A 23,587-nucleotide genomic window follows, 5' to 3' on the forward strand; every position below is an offset into this window, starting at 1 on the left:
GGGCTGTCTGTGGATGCTTCCGACAGCTCAGAGCCCAGCACAAGCAAAGACTTGTTCATTCACTCATTCATTCATTCATTCAGTCAGTCAAGGTTGAGCAGTGCCGCGGTGGGTAAGTAGGAGGCTTGAAGGCAGGCTGGGGGAGGGGCGTGTGAGCACTGGGAGTCTCCTAAAGGAGATGGTGTCATGGGATTAACAGTGGCCCCTGGAAACCTTTGTTCACATCCTCACCCTCAGACCCATAAATGGGCCTTTACTCAGAACGGGGTCTTTTGTGCGTGTGAGCAAACGAAGCCTCTCAGGATGAGGTCACCCTGGACCATCCAGGTGTGCCTCGGAGCCAGAGATGAGTGTTATGGGAGTCGCAGAAGAGAGAGAGGAGAAGAGGGGGCCATGTAAAGACAGCACAGAGCTTGGAGTGGTGGTGCTGCCCGCAGCCAGGGACCCTCGGGAGCCGGAAGCTGGAAGAGGCGTGGAAGAATTCTTCCCTGAGCCTGTGCAAGATGCTGACCCCACTAAGGCCTTGATTCTGAGCTTCTATCTGCAGAGCTTGGAGAGACCATGAATGAGTCACTGTCCCCAGCATCTGTGCTTGCGGTCATTTGTGATGTCCTCCTGCCTGGAGGTCGTGGAGAGAGAGCCAGGGGGTTACTGCGGAGATGCAAGTGGGGGATGCCGGGACCTGGAATGAGCAGGGACAGAGGAGGTGGGTGGCGGGGGTTAACCAGTAGGGCCAAGGGGACAGGTCTGAAAGCAGGAGGTGAGGAAGAAGAGACGAGGATGAAGATGCAGCTCATGTCTGTGCTGCGGCTGCACCCAGGGCACGGGGGACCCAGAGCCCGGGGTCCAAGCCGTTGGGACACAAGTGCGAGTCACATGGAGCCCAGCGTCTGCCTCAGCAGCCCCACCTGTCAGCCAGAGGGAAAGGCTGGAGCTGCTGCGACCTAGGTGGTCTCTGACACGTTAGCCCCATTCATTCATGTACTAGATGCTGATTGCGTGCCATCAGGCACCTGAGGCCAGCAGTGCACTGAGAGCCACGGGTGGCTCCAGCACACCCAGGAGCCTGTGAGCTCCCTCCACCCTGACGCAGGAAACCCTCAGCTGCCCTGACCCCACAATTCCCCTCAGCCACAAAGGGCTCCAACACCAGCTGTCAAAGCTCCCCGGGTCCTGGGCTGTGGGGGAAGGCGTTGACCGGCTCATGGGTGTGCTGGCGGTGGGCTCAAGGCGAGGGGACTACTCTGAGGCTCGGGCAAGCCCATACATCCCCTCTCGGGACAGTCACCCTGCCACGCACGTGGCCAGCAGTTCCCTGGGTCCCTGCACCAGAGAAACACCCCTCCTGCAGCACTGTTGTCCATCTATATCCATGGCTTCAACCAACCACAGATGGAAGATATCCGGAATAATAAAACTGCATTTACACCGAACATGTGCAGATGTTTCCCTTGTCATAGGTCCCTACACAAGGCGGTGTAATGACCACTTGCAGAGCAGTTGCGTTGTGTTTGGGACGCAGAGAGAGATCTAAGGTGTACGGGAAGTTGGGTGAAGGTCCTGTGCAAACACTGTGCACAGAATAAAAATACAAGGGACTCGAGCATCTGCAAATTTTGATATCCACAGGGAAGGTGGGAGGGGGGACCCTGGAACCAATTATGGAAAATGTGTATTATGCCAAAAGCTAGGCATGGATTCCAAAAACTGCTGCACCAAAATAAACTGATCTTTTTATTCCACTTTCCCATGAACTCTTTTAAAGTATCCATATGTACATATATCACACACACATATATTTTTGTGACAAAGCCCAAGCAGGGGCCGTGACCACCCAGCCCCTCCTCGCTGGGTTCCTGGGAGCTCAGAGGACAGCAGCCACTGCCCCCCGCTCAACTCCCCACTCCCCCAGCCTACGGCTCCCAGCCCCAGTCCCGCAGCCAGGACATGCCTCCCGCCTACAGTGGGATTTCAGCCTCCACGGCCCCTGCCTGATGGCTGGCATCAGTGTTGGGGTCGGGGAAGTGCTGGGCAGAACTGGGGAGGTTAAGAGAAAACAGCTGCCTGGGCTGGGTGTGAGTGTGGCTCAGGGAGGACCCAGGAGGCGGAAGGTTAATTTGGAGACCACAGTGGGGGAGTAGAGGCTCCTTGGATGCCAGGCACGGGGAGTGCTCTGTGCTGTGCATCCTCCAGAGAGGCTGATGTGTTTGACAGGTCAGGCTGGGCCAGGAGCCGTCAGGTGGAGGGGATGCTGAGAGAGTAGCGGGGGCTGTGATGCTGGCCTCTCCGTGTCAGTGGTCAACATCTGGTTCTCACGGAGGTCACCAGATGACCATGGCCTCCCTGACCTCTCTCCATCCACGGCTTCCCCTGGACAAGTCAGGTTCTCAAAATGCAGGGCCTGCTTGAGCATGGGACCCAGGAATGGCCTCAGTGAGCCCTTGGAGCCTTGCCACCCACAGGACCCCAGGCAAGGCCTCCACCAGCTCTCGGGCAGCTTGCTTTCTGAGACGGGGCCATGGGCCAGAGAGCAGAGGCAGAGGGGCCACCCGCTTCCACCCGGGGCTGTGATGCAGTCCCAGGGTTTGGGGGCAACTGGAACCCTTGGCTTCAGAGCTGTCAGTGGAAAACTTGGATTGGAATAACACAGGAGATATTTTTTTTTCTGGGGAGGAGAGAAAAGTATGCATATTATTTTTAAAGTAGCCTCTACTATTTATGGTAAAATATACTTGATACAGAAATATCTTGGAAATACAGAAAAGCATATAGAAAATTAACATCACTTTTAATCCCATGGCCTCTATTTTGGTTTTCTTATTAGCGTGTTGGAGAGTCATCCCTGTTTCCCTTGGTGGCCAGCTTGGAGTGCTCCAATCTATTGGCATGAGAGCACCCCTCCCTGGTGTCCCACGTCCTGGGCACAGGGTGTGGGGGTCATGGGATGGCCAGATGGTTGGTGGTAGAGGTCTGGTCACTGAGGCAGGGAGAAGCTCTGTCAGAAGAGAGCTGGGACATCAAGTGGTCTCCTGAGATCGCAGCCAGCTTCAGGGACATGGGGATGCTGCCGGCTCCCACGCCTGAGAGTCGGCCTCAGAGGGAAAGCGTCAGAGCCCCGTCCTCCAACCAGACGTGGGCACGGTTGGTGGTGCTCACACGTCACTCACTCATACACATACGCGTCCTCAAATCGGGATCACCCTGCTTTGCGCTTTTTCTTGCTTAATATTTTCTAGTTCTTTGTCCTTTGCAAAAGTGTTCTTCAAGATGTGATTTACATGGCTGTGTTGTCATACAGATGTATGGAAATGCATTTAATTACCCACCTATTTTGAACCATCTGGGCTTCCCTATTTCCCTCTTCAACACTCCCATTATTGATCATCTGGTACACGAATTCTTGTCTGCATTTCTAATTCCTCTGAGAACATTCCATGGTATTTACGTTTCTTATGTAAACAGCTTTGAGATGCTTTGCCAAAATGTTTCCAGAAGGGCTGGCTCAGGCTTGCATGCCAATAGCAGCCCAGGTTCGAAAGGACTGGTGCCATGGGTTTGTACCAGCTCAGAGTCCAGCGGGAAAGCAAGCCTCATTATCTGAAGGGCAAATCACAGTATTTCAGAATTATAATGTATGTGATGATCAGGAAAACAAAAATGTGCATAATTACCAAGCCCCCCCCTTTTTTTTTTGGTCCACCATTTGCTTTTTTTTTTTTTTTTTTTTTTGACAGGCAGAGTGGACAGTGAGAGAGAGAGACAGAGAGAGAAAGGTCTTCCTTTTGCCGTTGGTTCACCCTCCAATGGCCGCCGCTGCAGCCGGCGCACCGCGCTGATCCTGGCAGGAGCCAGGAGCCAGGTGCTTTTCCTGGTCTCCCATGGGGTGCAGGGCCCAAGCACCTGGGCCATCCTCCACTGCACTCCCTGGCCATAGCAGAGAGCTGGCCTGGAAGAGGGGCAACCGGGACAGAATCCGGCGCCCCAACCGGGACTAGAACCCGGTGTGCCGGCGCCGCAAGGTGGAGGATTAGCCTATTGAGCCACGGCGCCGGCTCACCATTTGCTTTCTTTGCCTGTTTTTCTAACAAGGCTTTGATGGATGTATTTAATCATGTATAAGCTCTCTGTGTGTTAAGTCACATTTGTTGCATAGGTCTTGTATGGTGTGATATTTACTTCTGTTTTCGTCTTTGCTGGTTTTTAATGTCCCAAAGCGTCTTACTTGTTGTGGTCAAGGCCATTGGCTTTTTCTTCTGTGACCCTGTCTGTTACTTCGAAAGTCTTTCCAGGGCAGCAGCTTTTAAAAATGGGTCAAGAGGTTGCCTTTGCTGCTTCTGGAGCTCTCTATTTTTGGTAAATTTTGCACAAACATCCTTTTCCCAAATGCCATTTTCCCGGGAACATCTGGAATGCACTGCTGTTCCTCGCCCCAGAGGCCAGCGTGTTGGGGGGGGGGGGGGAAGAGGCCGTGGTCCTGGGATGGTCTCTGGTCTCAGGTCCCCTGGTGGAGACATGGGAGAGACGAGGGCTGAGCTGTAGAAAGGGTCATTCCCTGGTTTGAAGGTGGTCGCGCCGGGCTCTGAAAGACGTGTGACCCTTCCCACCGAGGAATGAACACCCTGCCCCCGTTTTCTGAATGTGACGTACCAGAGTCACTCGACATGGAGAAAAGGAACTCAAACCAAGTTTATTTTGGTGCAGAACATTTTTTGAAATCCGGGCATAGTTTTCTTGTAATATGTGTTCCTACGAGGAAGAGCCCTCGTATCTGCAGGGTAAAGAACATGTGTGTGGGCCTCGTACCCACTCAAGGACAAGGCAGCTCTGGCTCCTGGGCCGGAAGAAGTGATTTAACCCTTTGTGTCTCTGCTGTGGGGGCACTGCAGCCCCATCCCCTCGGCGCTGAAACAGCCCTGGCTGTGTGTCCACTGTTTGTGCTGCTGTGTAGAGAGATGGCTCGGCTCAAAGCCAGGGTCCCTGAGAGCCAGCCCTAGCCTTGCCTCCCCACCCTGTTGTCCGGCCTTGGGCAGTCTCCTCCCTGCAGAACAAGAACCATAGCACCCAGCTTGCAGGGTTCTGTGAGGGTCGGGCGAGGGCACGATCATCCCCCTCGCAATCTAGCTAAGGCTGCTGCTAATGACTGAGCAATGGGGCTGCAGGCAAAGGTGGTCAAACGGCGGGCTGGGAAGAGGGCTGAGATAACTGCGAGATGTCCTGTAACTGTTCTAGTGCGTGGAGCTCCCGGCTCCCCGGCCTGCAAGCCCAGGGCCTTAGGTCAGGAAGTCCAGTGTGCCTGAGCCAAGTGTGGCTTTGAAGTCAAGAGCCACGTTCCCGATAGGATCCAGGTCTGCCCCCTTGCTAACCGTGGGCACGCGGCTCATCTTCCCAGAGCCTGGGTTTCCTCTTGGAATGGGGCAATCAGAAGTGGCCTTTTCGAAGTGTGTTGTGAAGTCGATAAAAATCATGCCTGTCGGGGCCGGCGCTATGGCATAGTGGGTAAAGCCATGGCCTGCAGTGCCAGCATCCCATATGGGCACCAGTTCCAGTCCCGGATGCTCCACTTCCGATTCAGCTCTCTACTATGGCCCAAATCCTTGGGCCCCTGCACCCACATGGGAGACCTGGAAGAAGCTCCTGGCTCCTGGCTTCAGATCAGCACAGCTCTGGCCACTGCAGCCATCTGGGGAGTGAACCAGTGGATGGAAGATCTCTCTCTCTCTCTCTGCCTCTCTGTAGCTCTGCCTTTCAAATAAATAAATAAATAAATCTTTTAAAAAAAAAATCATGCCTATAACACAAGGCACATCTATTACTGCCTTCCAGCCTCGGACACTTTGTAGAGTGGAATAACTGTCCAGGTGCCCAGGACTGTCCCAGGTGGGCCTGGGCTCTTGGCCAGCCTGGGTGAAAAGGCTGAGCTGAGGCCCGACTATGCCCTCAGTGAAGTTAGCTGCGAGGGGGGGGCTCTCATGCTTTCTCTCTCTCTCTTTCTGATATTGGAGATGACCCCCTAAAATCTATATGAAAATGTAGCCCCTTAAAGTTTCCCAGAAGCGCCATCTGGGGTGCCACATATGCTACCAGAATTTGGGGTGCCATATGATATCACCATATGCTTATTAATAAATCCCTAATATTAATAAGCCCGAGAGGGTTCTTACCTAATATTTAGAGAAGAATTCTAAATACCAGCACAGATAAACAAGGCAGCAGGGTACATTTTAGGCTTCTATTTAGTGAGAAATGCATAGGAGAGTGAGAGCTTTATCTAAGAGAGAGAGAGGTAAATCTGGGTTCACAACGAGCACCAGGAACCAGCCACGTGGGAAGCATCTAGGCCAGGAGGCCTAGGGCGGGTGGCCCCAAGGCCATGCGCCCTGGAGGTGCAGGGCTACAGCCAGCCCCCTCCTGGCAAGAGGCCAGGGAAAAGAGAGAAGGGCGGGACACACCGTGTCCTAGGCTTTTAACCCACTTCCAAAGGGGCGTGGTTAATTAACCTGATTGGCTGGTGGGCACTCAGGTGTGGCCAGGTAGGGACATGAGGTCACACAGAGGCGTGGTGAAGGTATCAGGTAGGGTGTGAGGTCACACAGGGGCATGGCGAAGGCGTGGTCTTCCAGCTCACAAACCTAATCGATTTTAACCAGTATGCCCGCCTACTTCATATCCTCAGGAATGACCCATGGGGCTGGGACTCACCCCTGCAGCTCCCAAGGGGAACAAGGAGCAGCCAAAGCCCACCAAGCCGCAGCCCCTTCCCTGGGAGGCTGTCCTTTCTGGGAGGAGGTGGGGGAGCCGGCCCCTTCCCCAGGGTCATGGCAGGGGGGCCCCTCTTCAGTCCCTTGGAGCAAGTTCAGGCCAAATCCACTCTGGCCCAAGTCTCATCCTCTCCATGCCAGATCCTGGTGTCTCTGGAGGTCACAGCCGGGTCCCTCTCCTTGTGAGGCACCCCCACCCCTTGGCTGGGTGCCAGCCCCAGACAGCAGCGTGTGCCTGGTGTGTGCGCTGCGCGCTTCAACGGCCAGCCCCAGAGCGCAAACACATTCCAGAGCATGACTCACGCCTCAGGAATGTGCAACCCGATCCTGGAGCCCCTCTCTGCAAGGCAAATCCCTGCCCCCCAGGTGAGCAGCAAGCTGGCCGGAGGGAGCCAGAGCAGAAAGCAGGAGGTGGGTTCCGCTCTGCTGGGGAGGACCGGGGCCCGGGGGGCTCTCGGGGAGCACGCACCCCTTTGCTGCTGTACCTCTTGGCTCCGCTCCTCCCGGCACACCCCCGGCCTTACGCTGTTGGGGGAAGATGTGAGGGAGTTCAGGTTCAGTGCTCAGAGCGCTGGAGCAGGTGGGCTGAGTCAGCAGGAGCAGAGGCCAGAGCAGAGCCGAGCCGGGACCGCTGCACCCCAGGCCTTCCTGGGCCTGTCCCCGGAGCTCGGGACAGGAAAGAGGGCTCTGGACCCCAGGCCGAGACAGCACCCTCTCCTGCCAGCCTGGCTGGGCCCCCAGCACCCCTCTGGGATGCTGGCTGCAACTGGGAAGGGTCATGTTGGTAGTCCACAGTCGCCTGGCTCTGCTGGGGACTCAGTTCTGGGTCCCGCGCAGCGCCACCAGCAGTGTGCCAGGAGACCTCTCACTATCACAGAAGGAATCCCTCTTCGATGGCCCCAGGGTGGCCCTGTTGCAGGAAGGCAGAAGCCCAAGTGTGAATTGCACCACAAATATGGTGAGAATGGAAACCCCAAGGAAAGGGACACAGACAGGAGTGGCCAGGTCTTTGGCACTTGCTGTCGCCTTATTCTCAGACCAGCCAGATACCATGGCTTGAGGGTGTGGTCTGCTGGGGGCTGGCCATGCCAGTGAGCCACCTGCTATCCTCCCATGCAAGCTGGTGATGTCGCATCCAAGGCTGAGGTGCAGTGGACAGTGCGTCCTCAGGACAGTTCAAACGTTACCTGCTCTGGGGCCTCTGCTCGCTTAGGACAGGAGCAGAGGCTGGGCGTGGCTGAGGGTCTTGGTTCTGGATGCAGGAAGTCTCAGATGCGACTGGCAATGGCAGGTGTGCCCAGGACAAGGGCACGAGAGCAGGCCCAGGGCCAGAGCAGGCGGGTCCGTGGACGCTGGAGGTTCTGACCCTGCCAAGAAGGTCCTGCCTGGGTTGAACCCTGTAAGGGTAGGGGGTACCCAGCACAGTGAGTGCTTGTTCCTGATGGGCAGGCAGGATGCACTGGGCCCAGCGAGCTGAGGTCATGTCTGCCTGTGACAATCCCCCCACTGTCCACTAGTAAGGACATGCGGTGCTGTCCCACTGCCCCTGAGCTGACCTTTAGGTGACTGTGGGACCCGATGGACGAGGGGTGGGAGAGGCCCGAAGGCCAGGATGGGGGTACAGAGGAAGAGGCTGCAATACAAGGGGTGGGTGTGGCGGGGCAGAGGTGCCTGTCTGCCATCCTCTCGGGAAATGGGGTTCAATGTCCCTCTGGGGCCATCTACACTGCGAGAGCCATGCCCTCTGTGGGGCCTTTCTTCTCCTCCAGGCCCCTGCAGAGCTCTGTGATCCAGCCTCAGGCTCCCACCCGGCCAACTGCAGGCTGCCCTGAGCCGCCCCAGCTACCCTCGGCCTGCAGCAGAAGGGAAGGTGGTCAGCGGGTGCTGGCCCCGGGACCCCCTGACCTCACGTTCACTTCTTGTATAAACCCTCCCTCCAGCGTGGGGGACCTGCCACTTGTTTGAAGCCAAGAAAATACGCAAAAGGGAAGGGACTTTGCAGGTGTAATTAAGGCTCCTAGACAGTGGATTCTGAGTTTGTTAAAATGGGGATTACCCCGGGTGGGCCTCACTCAGTTAGGTGGCAACCCTTAACACGAGGGACCAAGGGCCTTTCCGGGGGGGGCTTGTGGAGGAAGCACCTGCTTCGAGGAGGCCCACCTGAAGGTGGTCCAGCTGCCAGCCAACCAGCTTGGGCTCTCTGACACACAGCCCAAGGGGATGCAGGAGCCCCCAGATGAGACCCCCCACCCAGAGGCCACTTTGATTACAGACTAGTGAGAGCCTGATCCGAAGACCCCCCTTGGCAAGCTGTGAGCTCAGACCCCCGGCCCACGGAAACTGTGCGATTCTAAAGATATGTCTTTTTTTTAAAGATTTTTTTTTTATTTACTTGAAAGTCAGAGTTACACAGAGAGAGGAGGATAGGCGGGGGTGGGGGGTGGGGTGGTGTCTTCCATCTGCCAGTTCACGACTGGAGCTGCACTGATCCAAAGCCAGGAGCCAGGAGCTTCTTCCTGGCTCCCACACAGGCGCAGGGGCCCAAGGTCTTGGGCCATCTTCTACTGCTTTCCCAGGCCGTAGCAGAGAGCTGGATCAGAAGTGGAGCAGCAGGGTCTTGAACCAGCACCCACATGGGATGCTGGCACTGCAGGGGGTGGCCTCACCCACTAAGCCACAGCGCTGGCCCCAGGTGTGTCGTTTTAAGCAGCTGGGTTTGTGGTGGCCTTTTAAAACGCAACAGCAGAACACTACCCAGGCAGGGAGGTGGAAGGCTTCGGGATCTCAGGCCGGAGTGTGGGAGTAAGTGTCTTGCTTCTGCAGGGTCAGAGCCCTGGTCCAAAGGCCCCAGCCAGCCAGAGTCAACAGCAGAGCTAAGAGTGAGTGGGCTCTGGGCTAGGGTCTTCCCTGGGGGCCTGAATTCCAGGGTTTGCTGAAGAGAGTCTGCAAGCTGGGAGGGGCGTGCCTGGGAGTGCCTGCCTGGCTTAGGGACCCAGACCTGGGGCTCTGCCTCAGCAGGGGAGCCCTGGGGTCTGGTGCGGGATCCTTGGGGTGAGCACAGCAGGGGTGGGGTTCCTGCTCACAGGGGCTACGCATACGGAATTTTTGCAGAATTTACATATCGATTTTCAGTAGAAACTTGTAGCCTGCACATCACCTGTTGCCTGGGTGTCGACTCCCAGCAGCCCCTCCTGCGCTCCCTTACCCCAAGTCCTGACAGCACTTGACAGGGTCTGACCTGGACGCTTTTGCCGATCTCATGGGTGTTGGTCGCAGGATCTCAGTGTTTTCATTTGCATTTTTCCAGGAACTACTGAGGCTGATAACCTCCCAGTGGACCTGCCAGTCATTTAGGTTTCTCTCTGTAAATCCTCTTTCCATAACTGTGATTCCTTCCAAAAAGTGTTTTGGGGAGACCGGCATTGGCGACACAGTAGGTTAAGCCGCTGCTTGTGAGACCAACTTTCCAAGCTGGAGAGCTGGTTCAAATGCCAGGTGCTCCACTTCCAATCCAGCTCCCTGCTGATGCTCCTGGGAAAGCAGCAGAAGATGGCCCAAGTGCTCAGGCTCCTGCCACCATGTGGGAGACCCGGATGCATTTCCTGGCTCCTGGCTTCAGACCGGCCCAACCCTAAGTGTTGTGGCCATTTGGGGAGTGAACCAGCAGGTAGAAGATTTCTCTGTCTCCTTTTCTCAAATACTTACATTAATTAAGTTAAAAAAAGTTTTTGCCACCCCCCTCTAATCTCCGGACCCTCAGTCCTCTCCTCCTTAGTCCTGTGGCCCTGCCCTGTATAGGCCATAGGCTCTGGAGATTCTGCATGAGCCCTGCCCGCCAATGGTGCTGTATCCCTGAGGAGGGGGCCAATTCCAGGTGACCTGTGTGAGAGCTCAGGACACTTCCACCCTAGATAAGGATCCCTGTCCAGAGGCCTTTGAAACATCTGTGAAAACATGGAACTATAAGATAAGCTTATTTTGGAGCAAAAAAATTTTTTGAAATTCACACCTACTTTTTTTCCACAATACCCACTTTCCATGAACTTTTTGAAGATCCTTGTAGGTAACCCTTAAGTTAGAAACAAATCCATAGCTGTCACTTCTGTTGAACCAGAGCCTTTCTCCTGTTTTTGTTTTTGTTTGTTTGTTTGTTTTGCTAGGAGGGAGAGAGAGGAGGTGGGCACGAAAAACCACATGTGGAGCCCTCACAGGTGCCACACCTGAGCTGGGTACCTCGTGTGCCTCCCCAGGCCATCCTCACAAGGGTCACATCTTTCATGAATTATTGCCTCCATTGGGACGATGAAGACACAAGAACCAGCAAGGTCTGGAGATGTAAACCACAGCCGAGGTTCTCTGTCTCCCAGGCCAGGCCAGGCCCTGGGCTGTATTGGGGGTGGGGGTGGGGGTGGGGGGAGGGTTATTCCCATGGGGCTGGACTTGGACTGTCTCCTGTTACAGGGACACTGCCACCCAGAAGGAGTGCATCATAAAGAGCTGGGGGCACAAACTGACCCCACTGGGCCTGCAGGGGCAGTAGGGGCTTCCGGGCAAACAATGAGCCCCTGTGTTTGGGTCTCTCCAGAGGACCGGAAGCCTGGGCGCAGCGCGGCCCACTGATGAGTCACGCAGGATGTCTCCCTGCCGGCTTTGTGGGGCTGGAGGAGCTGTCAGGCAGCCCTAAATGGGCGATGATGTCATCGGGCTGGGGCCGGGGCAGCCCTGTCGTTGTGGCCCTGGGAAGCTCACCGCCCACGCACAGCCTTGAGCCAGAATCCCAGGCCTTGGGCTGGGGGGGGTGTGTGCCGGTGCAGAGAGAGCCCCCCCAGGAGGAAAAGTCCCTGGTGCCCCAGAGTCGGGGGAAAGCCCCACTTCGTTCTGTCCTCCCTGCCTCAGCAGCAGCCTGTGGGGTTTCCTGGACTCCGGGGAAGCCCTGAAGGGAGTGCATGGTGGGGGGCGTGCCTGGGACAGGCGGGAAACCGAGGCCAAGGGCGGCCCCCCCAAAGCTGGCTGAAGGGCAGAACCGGCCACTGCACCAGCTCCAGCGGAGAACTCAGAAACGGAAGGCGTGCAGAGTGAGGCTGTCGCGTTCTCTGGACCTGGGCGTTACAGCCCTCTGTCGCCTTCGTTCAGAGCGCACCCCGCCGGCTGGTGCACAGCAGGGCTCGGGGCATCCCCAACCCCGCCTCACACCCACGCTGGGCTGTGCAAGTCACTGTGCCTTTCTAAGCCTCCTGTGCGATGGGCGTGGCAGCCCCATCGTGAGCAGGATGAGGTGACACAGGCCACGTGCTCACCTCTCTTCCTTCCATCCCCCGCGGCACAGAAGAGGCCCCAGGCTGGGCGTCCGCCTTCCTTCACCTCCCTGAGGTGAACTTGCTCCATGGGAACACCCACCCTTCCTCAGGACGCAGGTGGTGGGCAGGGCCACCTGCAAGAGCCTCGGGGAGGAATGCCCCGTTGTCTGAGGGCCAGGGATGGTGTCATCTCCGCCTTGGGCGGGGGCTCTACATCCGGTTGGTTACCGTGGTAAGCGATTGCTCAGGAACGGGCCCACACAGCTGGCCACAGCCCACAGCTGGCGTGGAAAGTCCAGGCCGGCCGGGCGCAAGTCACCGGTGGCATCCACAGAGACCAAGGCCGCTGCTGGGCAGACCTCTGCCCCGCGCTGCTCTCCTGCACTGCGATGCCGGAGCTCTGCCACTGAGGCCTTCCTGCAGCCCTCGGCACGGCACGGCGAGTGCCCCCAGGGAAATGACACAGCTCTGAGTACTCCGGGCTGGAGCTTGCCAGACTCCTGGGTCACCGGGAGCCACTGCAGCTCTTGCAAGTCTGCGCTACCACTGGCCACAACACTGCCCAGCTGTGAAGGGCGTGAGGCGTGACATGCAGAGGCAGGGAGAAAGAATCCACCTTAGGGCAGGCCTGGACACAGCTCTGCAAGTGACTCTGACCCATCCGGGCCAGTGGGTGCACCACCGATTATGAGTCCAGGGCCCTCCAGGCCCTGAGGCTGGGCAGCCTCGCTTGGACAAGACCCTTCACACTGCGATGAGCAGAACCGGAACATGACCCAGCATGGGGTCGAAAGCATGGACACCAAGGCCTCAATCCATCTGTCCCCTGCTTACCTCCATCTCCGGCCAGTCTCCACCTCCCAGTCCACCCCAGCCACAGACGGGCCATGCCTACAGTACGCCTTCCCATGCCCGTGCCAGGACTGCCCAAGCCAAACAACGTGCAGCAGGAAATGCAAGGAGGTGCAAGACTGCACGACTGGAACTTCTCTTTGGGGGACGCTGCACATGGCTCAGAGGAAGTCTGGCACAAGACAAGATGGGATGGAGGCCGACCCCCAGGCCCCGTGCTCAGCCCCAGGCCAGGGTTAGATCCTGGCCCCGGAGGCTGGGCCTGCAGGCCTTTGCTCTCGCCCACGGGGCTGGAGAGACGCTGGAGCTGAACCTCTCTGGTCCTTCTTTCCTAACCTCTTCCCATTCAGCGCGCAGGCCCTCCCCTACACGTGACTACTGAATCAGTGGTAAACCAACACCAATTTACCGTGGCCCAGGTGCGCCATCTCCCTGAAGCCGCGTGCCCTCGGCCTGCCCTCGGCTGCCCTGGGTCTCAGCCCGGGCGCAGTGGGAAGCCCCACTCACCCTAAGAACACAACCTGAGCTGCTCCTCCTGTGGAGAGCTCCGCACACAGCAAGCACCCACCGGGCAAGTGCCACTTCCTGCAGCCTCCCCCCACCTCTGACGATGCCTGCCCCGGGGGGGGGGGGCTCCACCGCATCACCCCCTCTCCCCACCTCTGACGATGCCTGCCCCGGGGGGGGGGGCTCCACCGCATCACCCCCTCCCCCCACCTCTGACGCCTGCGGGGGGGGGGGCTCCACCGCATCACCCCCTCCCCCCACCTCTGACGATGCCTGCCCCGGGGGGGGGCTCCACCGCATCACCCCCTCTCCCCACCTCTGACGATGCCTGCCCCGGGGGGGGGGCTCCACCGCAGCACCCCCTCTCCCCACTCTGATGATGCCTGCCCCCTGGGGGGCTCCACCGCAGCACCCCCTCTCCCTACCTCTGACGATGCCTGCCCCGGGGTGGGGGCTCCACCGCATCACCCCCTCTCCCCATTCTGACGATGCCTGCCCTGAGGGGCTCCACCACATCACCCCCTCTCCCCACCTCTGACGATGCCTGCCCCGGGGGGCTCCACCACATCACCCCCTCTCCCCACCTCTGACGATGCCTGCCCCCGGGGGGCTCCACCGCATCACCCCCTCTCCAGGTGATTGTGCACCAACTTCCCCGCAGGTGCAGAGACACAGGTGGGACTGCACAGAGTGTCTGACACCAGACCCCTCCTCCTGCCGTTCGCCCTCTCCAGAGCCCCTATCCGTCCTGGCTCCACAGCCTCTCAGGCTGTCTCCACCCACGCCCTGCCCACTGTAGGTCAGGCAGCCCTCAGGCCTCCTCCCCCTCACCTGTGGCTGCCACGGTCCCAAATCTCCTCCCTGTTCCCTCCGCTGAGGGCCCTCCGGGCCTCCCCACAGCCTCCCCTGCCTGCAGGCCCCAAGAACAGCCGGGTAACCCATCCCCAAGCCAGCTTTCCTCCTGCATGCCTCAGCCTTCCAGACACCACGACAGGCCCCCGGGGCACCTGTCACCCTCCACTTTGAGCCCCTGTGACCTGGCCTCATCAGTCTGTCCCTGCTTTCTGCTGCCAGCCCACTGGCCTCTTCCTGGCCGCTGCATGGTTCCTGTTCTTTGTCCTGTCTGGGCCCTCACCCTGACCTTTTCCTGCCTGCCATCTTCCCCCGCTCCCCTCTTGGCAGGCCCACCAAACCCCGCAGGCTGCAAACCCCACGCAGCTCCCAGCTGCCCCCTTGTTACCCTCTCTGGCCAACACAGCCCCATGACCTCGTCCTCTGCTGTACCCTGTGAGATGTTCATGCCACAGAGTTAGGGTCTTTAGAACTCTGGCCCAAGTCATTTAGTTTGAGCACCTACTGACACAGCACTAGCTGTGGTCTGGGTAGATGTGGACACTGCGAAATCCTTTGGGGCTCGTGTTGCCACTGGGCTAGCGACCTTGCATGCTCCATGAGTCCAGGCCTGGCCTTCCCTCTAGAGCAGCAAGATCTGCAGTCAGAGAAAGGGGGCTGTGTGAAGACCCCAGGAAAGCTCCCAGGGAATTCCCAGCACCCACCCATCCTGGACATCCCAACGGGAAAAGATTCATTAGTGGGAATTCTGTCCCTTGTCACTTGTTTTCCACTGACCAAAAGGATATGACCGGGCGTACTTTGATTCTTGGAAAACAATTGCCGCCGTGTGGAACAGAAACAGAAACTTCCACCCCCGTGGTCCCCCTGGTGAGAAGTTCCACTTCCCAGAAGCCGGGAGAGACCCAGGAACCCGTGTGAGCTTGGCGTGACCATGGTTTCCTCCTCTGTTGTGTGCACTCGCTTGAGGACACCCTCGCCTGCAGAACCTCCTGGGGCCGCAACAGTGTTGGCACCTGCCAGGTGCAGGCACTTAACGGCAGGAGGAGGTGATGCTGTTCCCAGAGGCGGCTGGAGGTGAGGTCCCTGTCTTCCCGAAAGAAAGGAATTTCAGGGGCCGGCACTGTAGTGCAGGGAGTTAACGCCCTGGCCTGAAGTGCCGCCATCCCATATGGGCGCCGGTTCTAGTCCCGGCAGCTGTTCTTCCGATCCAGCTCTCTGCTATGGCCTGGGATAGCAGTGGAAGATGGTCCAAGTCCTTGAGCCCCTGCACCCATGTGGGAGACCTGGAGGAGGCTCCTGGCTCCTGCCTTCGGATTGGCACAGCTCCAGCTGTTGCCGCCACCTGGGGAGTGAACCAGCAGATGGTAGACCTCTCTCTCTGTGTGTGTCTCTACCTCTCTCTTTAACTCTGTCTTTCAAATAAATAAAATAAAATAAAAAGAAAGGAATTTCAGCTGTGAGACAGGGAGGGGCAGGAAGCAGGCTAGGCAGGTGTAATGGAGAAAATACACCAGACAGGCCAGGCAGGCACCCGACATATATCGGAGAGCCCAGTGTGCATTCAGACTGGGGGTTTTTTAACAGGTATGAGCCTGCCATTCTCCCTCTCCATCTTCTCCTGGGACATTGCTGGGCGGAGGGCTTTCTGGGTGAGGAATTCGTGTTACTGAACTAATAGTCCCCCTGGTGCAGGGCTGGGAAGATTTGCCTGAGGTGTCCCCTGGGGAAGGTTGGGACCCACCAACAAGGTTATGGGATGTGGGCAAGATTTCGGATGTAAATGCCACTTCCAAATGCCCTGTTTCTGTTCTTCAGCCCCGCTCGTGCACATAGGCTAACACATCACTACATTCCTACCTCACGGTCCTGCAGAGCCAGGACGCCCACCCAACCCCACCCCGATGCTGGCAGCTTCTGGACTCAGGCCCGAGTCTCTGAGAGGTCTCAGGTGAGCCAGAGACTGGGCTGCCCAGCGTGGCGCACAGGACGTCCGTGGCAGAAGGGGCTCGGGTGGGACGGCTTCTCCGAAGAGGTGAGGTTCTGAGGACAGGAACAGAGGAGGAACAGGCAGAGCCAGGCCGGGGGGAGGGGTCGTCTGAGCGATGGAGCAGGGAAGAGCCTGGCCTGAAGGCAGATGGGAATGGGGAGGTCTGGGACCCCTCCCCGGCCTCCTTCCCCAAAGCTGCCAGGACCTCCTTTCCCACGAACAGTTCCCTTTTAGAAAACAACTCTGGCGCGGAGGTGGGTGTCAGGGCCCAACAGTCGCTCACACCTCGCATGAATTTCCCAGCTGCTCCTGTCCTCCCTGGCTGGGGCGGCCCGGGGGGAGGCCCTGAGAGAGTAGCACGGGGGACTCGGAGGGGAGCAGAGGAAGGAGGGGCTTGCCTTGGTGCCTCCTCCCACCCTCCCAGTGCCATGGCCTTCAGCTGGTACAGTGGGTGGGGGCCTCAGGGATGGTGCAAGAGGGGCTTACTGCCCTTTGGGAGCCTCTAGGGGGGAGCAGAGTGTGGCTAGGGAGCCGGGAAGGGGCACTGGGTGCTGAGGAGTGTCAGAGCTGGAGGAGGGAGTCACTTCTTGGCATTTTGTGACTTTAAGAGCCAGCTGATGGGTTGCTGAACCCGGGAGGCATCGGACCAGGGCTCCCAGGCTCAGAGGGTGACACTGATGTGACCCTGCCTCCTGCCGCAGCCCTGCCTCAGGTCAACATCCCACAGCGTGCTTCCCTTAGGGGTGGGATACTGCAGATCCAACCCCCAGAACCCATTGTTCTCGAAGTTCCAGAGAAACCAAAGCAACTCCCCTACACACACACACAGCCCGGGAGTGGGTAGGGGGAGCTGCAAGGCCCGGCTTTGTCCCAGGCATCCAGACATTTCATTTCCCACTGTAGTGAGCTGGGAAGTGGCTCTCCTTGGGCCAATAATAACAACCACCACTCCCTCTGTGTTCTCAGCCAATTCTGGCCAAAACCCAGCAAGGCCAACACGATCAACCCACTCAAGCAGGTGAGGGGGCTTGAGGTTCAAAGAGGCCCCCTGACTTCCCTAACGTTCCAGGGCCCGCATCTGAGCTGGTTCACAGCTGAGCGAGGTGTGAGCTCAGTGTCTGGCTTCTTTGCCAGTTCAGTGTGGTGCAGCCTTGCACACCTGCCCCACAACAGGACTGGGCTGAGGGCTCTGGGCTGCTTTCCTTGAACTTCCTGGCACGGACACAGCCATCTAAGGAGACGCCGTTATGAAGTGGCCAGGCTGTGCCCCAGGGCTGCTAGATGAAGGCCAGGTGCCGGCTAAGCGGGGCTGGCTGGCCAGGTAGAGTTCCTCATCCTGCTCACCATTCCTCCCCACTGGTCCCCTAGAACATTGGGGCTTGGGAATGAGGTCTCCCACCCTCCGTGCCGGCCGTGCCGTGGTGGGGAGAAGGAGGTGGCCACAGACGTTGCACTTGGAGACAGGGGTTGACTGGATCTCCTGGAACACTGGCAGATGTCGCCGGCTGAGATCTTTAGCGGGAAGAGGAAAAGTGCTGAACGCATAAACTGCGGTTCTGCGTGCTCATCCGTTTCCAAAGCTCATCACTAGATAACTAAGCGCTTGTTCTTTCATCACGGCCATTTAGTCAGTGGAATGCCGACAGGCTCGTGGGAGTCTCGGGAGCCCACCGTTTGCACAAGGAGCCCCGTGCCGCAGCCCTGCCATCTGGCAGATGCCTCGCCGCCGTCGCCGTCGGAGGGAGCCGGAGGGAGCCGGGAAGTCAGGACAGAGACCAGAGACGTAAACAGAAGCACAATTAATCAGCGGGATTGTTTTCCCTGCTGTGAGCCTGCCACTTGCCGGGGCTTTTGCGGGGGGGGGGGGGGGGGGGACCCTCCCGGGGAGGACCTGGTTTTGCATTCTCTGTGGCAACCAAACGCACGGGTGTCCTAGGTGCTTCCTTGGCCTTCCAGAAAATACTACGGGGGGGGGGGGGCGGCTGTGTCCCCTGACCAGGGGCTGGCTGGAATCCGGGCTTGTCAATTGTTATTTTTATGAGAAAATTACTTGTTTTTGTTCCTTGCAGACCAGAAGGAAAACAAGTTAAGCCAGTAGCTGCCCTGGAAGGGGAAATTCATTGGCTCCCTAAGGAGCTATCAACTCAGATCTGGCAGAGCACTGGGAAGCAATGCTCCCTTGGAACTGCTGGTCTACCCCAAGCCAGCCCTGTCCTGGGAACTTTCAAATATTGGGTTTTTGGAGCACACGCTGGCAGCTCTAAACCAAATTAGGGGGGGGCTCGGGGTTCAGTGATTGAGTCGGAGCTTGGTGGGGTCTTCCTGGGAAGAACAAGTTACAAAAACCCAAGATACCCTGGGTGCGTGGACAGAGACCCCATAGCTAAAGAGGGAAGACAAGAGGGTTTCTCTGTGGGAATCATAAGACAGGTGCTTCTCCCTGGGCGGCCAGGAGACCAAGCTGGACCCTGGACAGGCTGGGCCTCTCCTCCTCGGGCCCGGGTGCATGGCTGCCCCTGAGAAGGAGACCCTGAGGCCTGGGGTGGGGTGTGCCCTCCCCGTGTTGGGGCTCCCCACTCCCTGCCAGCCTCAGGAGGCAGGGGCCTCAGCCCCCAGGTTCATGTAGATGTCGGGAGTTGGAGTCAGAGTGGGGTATTTGCCCGTCCATTCCCCTGCACACCCAGTGCTGTAAATGCAACGCAAAGGAAAGAGGGTTGGCATGGGCAGGGGTGGGGCACCTTTCTGTTGGGGGTTGGGCATAGAGAATGGGGAAAGGGCTGGCCCAGGTGATGCTCCTGGTGCCACAGCTCTCCTTGGGTTTGTCTGTGCTGCGGTAACAAATCATCCCTGCCACTCATGCACTCACGGTTCTGGAGGCCGGAAGCGCGGGGAGCTGCCAGCAGGGCCAGGCTGCTCTCCACGCTCTAGGGACATCCCTCCTGGTCTCTGTTACCTGCAGGCGGCTCCTGTCTTTCCTTGGCTTGCGGCAGCATCACTCTGGTCCTGGCCTCTGTCTTCCATGGGCTTCTTCCCAGTGTATCAAATCTCCCCTTCTTTTCTCTAACAAACACACCAGTCACTGACGGTCCATGGCAATCCTTACCTTAATGACATTTGCAAAGACCCTCCTTCCAAATAACATTCTACCCGCATGCACTGGGGGTTAGGATGTGGGCATATCTTCAGTGCAACTGTCTACACTGGCACAGATGCCAGGCACTGGGGCCTGATTCCTTTGGGAGCCTTGCCTCTGCCCACCACGTGCCCCGTGTCTTAATGACCACCAGGCACCCCTGGCCTTGGAGGCTGCAGAATCAGGGCCTGTGCTGGGCGACAAGCAGGCTGTCCAGGCTTTTTTGTTCCTTTGGGATTTTCAGGGTTAGTTAACCAGAGCGCAGTCTATAGACTGGAATAGTGGCTTGCGTGCAGGTACACACACTCCCGGGCAGGCCCCGGCCACCCTGGACAGACAGACAGACAGGAGGAAGGGGCTGTGGAGGTTACAGCCATTACTGCTGTTTGCCGAGGGCTTTCTGCATTCGAGGCCCGCCCTTCATTGTTTCGTCTAAGTCCTCGGCACAATTCTGGCCATTCTACAGATGAGGATACTGAGGCTCAGAGAGGTTAACCAACTCGACTCGGATCTCACAGCTACGGAAGAACAGAGCCCGCAGAAGCACCTTCGGGTGGTCGGAGGACGAGGTCGTGGCTTTTCGTGACGCCACGCTGTCTCTTCCTGTGGAGGTCTGGGTCTCAGGCATGGGGGTGGGGGGTGGGAAGGTAATCCCAGAGTCTTGGGACAACACCAAGGCCTGAGCTGGGAGTCTTTGCAGGCCCCCGACCTGGGTCATGAATGACAGGGGTTCTGCTGGGGCCAGAGGGGAAGTGGCCCCAGGGAGATCTTGGCGATCTGGGCTGGAAGGAGACCACTCCTGGAAAGTAGCCACGTCGGGGGTTGGCAGTGGAGCCATTCCCAGCCTGCTCCTGGGGCCTCTCCCGGGGCCTGCCTTCCCTCGGGGAAGGCGCACAGGGCGTCCGTCTCAGTCTGCGTCCCGGCTCTCATCAGCTCTGTGACTTCAGGGAATGGCCTAGCCTCTCTGAGCCTGGAGTCCAGCAAGCAAGACGGGGTGAGAGGCGAGCAGGCCCGCAGGGGTCTGTGAGGGCGAGTAGACTCCGTCCTTCCCCCCTCCATGCCCAACCCCCACTCCTGGAGGAGGGCCGCCCACAGCACTGCATCTGCACACACCTGGTCTCCAGGGCTCAGAATTGGCAGCTGCTGTCGGTACGGGGCCCCAGGGCAGCAGGCACTTCCTGCCTCAGGACACTCAGTGGGCTCCGGGAAGTCCCCGAGAAGTGCTCTGTGGGCCAGGCCAGAGTCCCGACAGCCCGTGCGGGACTGTTTTTGCAATCCATGGCGCCAGCCCAGTTTGGCAAACGGCCGTTGGTGGGAACCCCAGCCAAGGTGTTGGAACAACTCAGGCACAGGAAAAAGGACACAAAGCTAACGGCATGGGGAGTGCTGGGCAGGCCTGGAGGTGCACGGGGTGACCGGGGCAGGGGACCTCTGGGCAGGCTCTGGAGCCAAGTCCACAGGGACAGAAAAGGCAGAGGAAGAGGGGGAGGCGAAGGTGTGAGAAAAGGGGGTACAGCCTAAAGAACGGGTGCTTGTGACGTCTCTCAGGAGGGTCAGGGAAGAGCTGTGTCCAGAGCCAGGCCTGGACACCGCCTTTTTCTTTGTCAAGGGCAAGGACATCTGAGCGGAAGTTGAGCCGGTGCTGGTGCAAGGCCTGAGCTGAACTCCAGAGGCAGGCAGGAGGCTCCTTGGTTGCCCTTGGCACTCACCTGGACCCTGCCGGCCTTCAGAGTCCTTCCCAGGGCCATGAGGTTGAGACCCAGGCTCCCAGCTGGCACGATCTGGCCCGACCCCAGCTCCTCTGGGGCAGGAGGGACTCACCCAGGCCTCCTCTGTCTTCTCTCTCCAGTTGTTTCTTCTCTTCCTCCCCTCGCAGCCCTGAGAACGCAGTCCAGGTCTTGCCTCTCGGGAAAGTGCTCCCTAGGAACCTCCAAACATCTGGGCAGCAGCCCTGGAAACGCCAGACGGTGATTAGACACCCTCCCTCCCACCGCCCCACTTTCCTCAGGCCACCTCCAGGACCACGTTCAGCCCTGCAGAGAGCAGGTGCTCAGCCAGCCATGGCCCCAGAGCACAGTGCAGCCAGCTGGGGGCGATCTCCACAAAGTGGGACTGGGAGAGAGGGCTTTTGCCCACTCTGGGTTCTATAGCTGGCGGAGTACCTAAGCCGCATAGCGCTTCCAAACGCAGGCAGGACTGTAGGCTATGGGGTTTCAGCTTAAAGAGAGAGAGGAAGCTTGCTTTCCAAATGCGGCCCTATGAAGCAAGTGCGCGGTGAGAGGAGCCAGCTCTGGGTGTCCAGAGCCCTGGGAAGAGTTCATGGCCCGGGAGCAGGGGTGTGGGGCTCCTTCAGAGGGCCCAGGAGCAGCCTCTCTTATAAAAGGCCAACTTTGGGCTTCCCTCCGTGCCAGGAGAGACCAGAGAGCCTGGGCAGGGCTAGGAGGCAGGGCAGAGCTACTATTAAGGACCAGGTGGAAGGGGACAGGAGGGGACAGGTGGACAGCCCCACCTGTCTACTGTCCTGTAATAGAGCAGCAGAGGGCAAGTGGGGAACAGAGCAAGGCTTAGGGGCTGTCGGATTTGGGTCTCTTGGATGCTCTGGCCTGAGGCCCAGCCCACAGCCTGGGCTGCAACTCGAGGTCCCTAGTGCCCCACCCCCAGAGCTGTGCCAGGGTTGAGGGAGTCAGTCACTGGGGTCAGTGGAGCCAGGCTATGGGGAAGCCAGTAGGTGGTGGCCAAGAATGACACAGCCAGCAGTGCTACCCGTGAACTTAGGGGCTGGTTTGCCAAGTGAAATATAGGTTAAATGTGAATTTTGGATAAATGAGTGCTTTTTATTTTTCTCAGACTAAGCATGGTCCAAATATTGCATAGGGCATTTCCAGATTACAAAAGTACTTGTCAGCCATCTGAAACCCAAATGTAGCTGAGACTTGTGTGTTTTTGTTTGCCAAATCTGGCCACTGAGTTGAGGGGTCAGCCTGGCTGGACAGACAGCGTGGCCTGCAAACCCAGTTACTGTAAAATGCTTCTGAAACAAATCAGCCTCCGGCAGCCTGCAGAGAAAACACCGTGTAACTTCCTGAGAACACAGTATTGTCTGAAGGTGGAAGTCTGTGATTTTGAAGGAAAAAACAGTTTTCTTCTCAGGAAGAGTGAGTCATGGCAAGCTGCACGTGTTTCTCTGGCTTTGGGGGCGGGTTGAGCCCTGTCCTGAGGCCACCGTCACCCCCACTGCCCACACTCCTAACCTCCAACCCCACCAGCACCTGATGTCCCCCACCCCGAATCCTCCAACCCCAGTGAAGTCTCCAGCCCTCTGGGGGCCTCAGGTCACAGGCTGAGCCTCAGAACAGCCAAGGGGTCTTCTCCAGGCCCTGGGGCAGCTCTGGGCTGGGGGGGTTTCAGGCCTGAGCTGGGGACTCGGCCTGTCTGCCCCCATCAGACGGGACTCTGGGAGAAGCACCAAGTCTGTGATTCTCTGTCCTGACCCGGCCCTTGAGTGGGAGTGGACACAGCCTAGGCAGCTGCCCAGTGCCAGGCCCTGGCTCCTCCAAAGGAGCTGCTGCATGGACAGGGATGGCAGCTGGGGGGCGGGGACCCAGTCTCCTAATTAGACTCCTTGTCTGGTCTCCACATGGTAGCTGAGGGCCCAATAAAAAACCCACGTATCTGATCCTTTGCTTCTCTGCTCAGACCTCATAGGGATCCTGTCTCACCCAGAGTGAGCGCCAAGGCCCTGCAGCCCCCACAGTCTGGCCCGTGCTCTGCCCCTTCCCTGTCACCTGCCGGACCTCAGCTCCCACGCCCCTCCCTGCACAGACTCTGTTTTTCTAGGATGTTCTTCCCTAGATGGCCACTAAACTCACTTCCTGGCCTCCCCTGGGTCTTTCTCTCCAAGTCTCCTTTCCTGACCACAACTGTAAGATTGCAACCCCATCAGCTCTCACCTTCTGTGATTTGCTTAGGTGCCCCGGCTGGCAGCCTGGCTCCCTGCTAGGATTCAAACCTCCAGGCAGGAATTCAGAGGGTTTGTTCCAGGCCCCAGGCTCCTATGCAATTAGGGCAGGTAGGAGTGGCCCTAGGCACGGGGGAAGCCCAGCCCTGCATGAGCAGGTGCCTGGATCTGCCACTGCTCAGGGGCTAATTGTTCAAGGAGTCCCTTGTGGCCGCTGGGCTGGGGGAGGAGCGGAGGTCC

The sequence above is a fragment of the Oryctolagus cuniculus genome, chromosome 2 (assembly GCF_964237555.1).
Source record: "Oryctolagus cuniculus chromosome 2, mOryCun1.1, whole genome shotgun sequence".
Lineage (NCBI taxonomy): Eukaryota > Metazoa > Chordata > Mammalia > Lagomorpha > Leporidae > Oryctolagus > Oryctolagus cuniculus.